The sequence below is a fragment of the Populus euphratica genome, unplaced genomic scaffold (assembly GCF_000495115.2).
Source record: "Populus euphratica unplaced genomic scaffold, PopEup_1.0 scaffold951.1, whole genome shotgun sequence".
In the NCBI taxonomy this organism is placed as follows: Eukaryota; Viridiplantae; Streptophyta; class Magnoliopsida; order Malpighiales; family Salicaceae; genus Populus; species Populus euphratica.
Window position 1 is genome coordinate 41,513 of NW_011500806.1, and position 3,021 is coordinate 44,533.

The following is a 3,021-nucleotide window of genomic DNA, read 5'->3' on the forward strand; positions in this document are numbered from 1 at the left end:
AGGACAATATTTGAATAAATAAGGGTCATCCTAATAAAAGTTCTTCACTTCGTTGAAGAACTTTCTTTTACCTTAGATAATATAATGAGCTGGGAAGTGTCCTGAAATAAAAAAACAAATTAGCAAACCAAGGTAATATAGAGACAGAAAATAAAGATTCATCAGGAAAGTAGTTATCGATCAGTATAATGTCAGATCTCGAATCTATTATCAATCTTGACAAATGATCCACGACAACATTTGTTGTATCTTTCTTATCGTTGAATGTGATATCAAATTCTTGAAGTAACAAAATCCATCATACCAATCTAACCTTAGAATTGTTTTTTGAAAGAAGTTATTTGAAAGCTACATGATCACTAAAAACAACAACAGGTGAGCCTACAAGATGAGACCTGAATTTTTCACATGCAAATACTACTACAAGTAATTCTTTTTTAGTGGTGGTGTAATTTATTTGAGCATTATTTAAACTTTTACTTGCATAGTAAATCATATAAGGTTTCTTATCTTTTTTTTCCTAAAACAGCACTCACGGCATAATCATTAGTATCACATATTATTTCAATAGGTAATGACCAATCAGGAGGTTGAATGAAAAAAACAGAAGTAATCAAGTTTTTAAGTTTAACAAAGGCTTTTTCACATTGTTCAATCCATTCAAAAATATTTTTCTTTGTTAGAAGGTTACACAATGGCTTAGATATGACAGTAAAATCTTTGGCAAACCTTCTATAAAAACCAGCATGTCCTAAGAATGATCTAATATCTTTAATAGATTTTAGTGTTACCAAGTTAGCAATTAACTCAATTTTAGATTTATCAATCTTAGTTCTTTTCGATGAAACAATGTGACTAAGTTCAATGCTGTTTGTTACCATAAAATGATCTTTTTTCCAATTCAGCACTAGATTCTTCTTTTCACGCCTACTCAAAACCTTTTCTAAGTTAGTAAAACAATCATCAAATGAATCGCCAAAAATAGAAAAATCATCCATAAAAATTTTAAGAAAATGTTCAATCATATCACTAAATATGTTAAGCATATATTTTTGAAACGTAGCTGGTGCATTACATAATCCAAAAGGCATCCTTCGATATGCAAAAGTACCAAATGGACATGTGAAAGTAGTCTTCTCTTAATCTTCTAATGCAATGTCAATTTGGTTGTAACTTGAATATCCAATTCATGACCTGCAACTTTTTCTAAGATTTGATCCATGAAATGTAAGGCAAAATGATCTTTTCTAGTCATTAAATTAAGTTTCCTATAGTCAATGCACATGCGCCAACCAATAACAGTTCTAGTGGGAATTAACTCATTGTTCTCATTTGTTATCACAGTGACTCCAGACTTCTTAGGTACAACTTGGGTAGGACTTACCCATTTGCTGTCAGAAATAGGATAAATGATTTCATTATCTAGAAGCTTAATGACTTCATTTTTCACTACTTCTTTCATATTAGGATTTAGCCTTCGTTGCATTTCTGAAGAGTTAAGCATTTTCCTCTAAATAAATTTTATGAGTGCAAATCAAAAAACTAATTCCTTTTATATCAGATATGGTTCATCTTAATGTATTTTTATGCATTTTCAGAGTTTGTAATAACTTACCTTCTTGATGTGCATTAAGTTTGGAAGAAATTATTATTGGAAAAGTTTTATTTTCTTCCAAAAATGAGTATTTGAGATTGAATGGTAATGACTTCAAATCAGATTTTGGTGGTTGAATACATGAAGGTAGAGACTCAATTGATCATGGTGGCAACTTTTAATTTATGGTCTCCAATTACTTGCCTTTGATTCTTCTTGAAAATAAATCATTTGCAAATTCTCGGATTCATTAAACTCAATTTCACTGGAAATAGTTTCAATTTGATCATGAACTAATTTTTCAATGAAGTCCACTTTCTGTAAATCATTATTATCTCTAGGTTGCTTGCAAATATTGAAAATATTTATCTTCAATGTCATGTTTCCAAATGATAACTTCATCAGTCCATTCTTATAATTAATCAATGCATTATAAGTTGCAAGAAATGGATGTCCTAAAATAACAGGAATTAAATTACATACTTTAATAGTATGTGTATCCAAGACAATAAAATCTATAGAATAAATGAATTTATCTTGGAGGTCATGATTTTCCCTAAGGTTGTACATACCTCCACTAGGTATATGAGGTTGAGTCTTACCTAATACCTCATAAATACCTATAGCATCCTAATTTTGAGCATTTTCAGGTCTCAGAAGTAACTATAGCATCCTAATTTTGAGCATTTTCAGCTAGCAAGTCTAGGTACTCTATTGCTTCATCAGGGTCTTTATTTTTAAAAGTTCCATTGCACATCAATTCCACTATTTGTCTATCTTTAGGTGTTAATCCTTCATAAAAATGTGAAACCAATCTCCATATTTCAAAACCATGATGAGGGCAAGTATTAAGCAAGTCTTGATACCTATCCCAACATTGGTAAAAAGTTTCTCTTGGTTTTTGAGTGAAAGTGGTGATTTGTTTTTTGAAAGAGTTTGTTATGTGAGATGGAAAAAACTTCTTTAAAAATTATGGTTACATTTCATCCTAAGCATGAATGAATCCTGACCTAAGATTTTGTAGCCATGTTTTAGCTTTATCTTTTAATAAAAAAAATAAAAAAATTTAATCTAATAGTACTCATGCTACAATTTAAGTTATTATAGGTGTTGCAGACTTCTTCAAATTCTCTCAAATGCAAGTATGGATTTTTTATATCTAAACCATGAAAAAAAGGTAAAAGTTGAATAATATCTAACTTAAAATTAAAGTGAGATGCATCAGGAGGGAAAAATATATATGAGGGTTGACACAATCAAAGAGTTGATGTCTTATCCCAAGTGCAGAAGTGTCAAAGTAATAAATAACCTGACAAGTCTGGGGTCGAACCATAGGGAAGTTAACTATATAAATTATGAATAATAATAATAATAACAAAAACAACAACAACAACAATAATAATAATAATAATAATAATAATAATAAT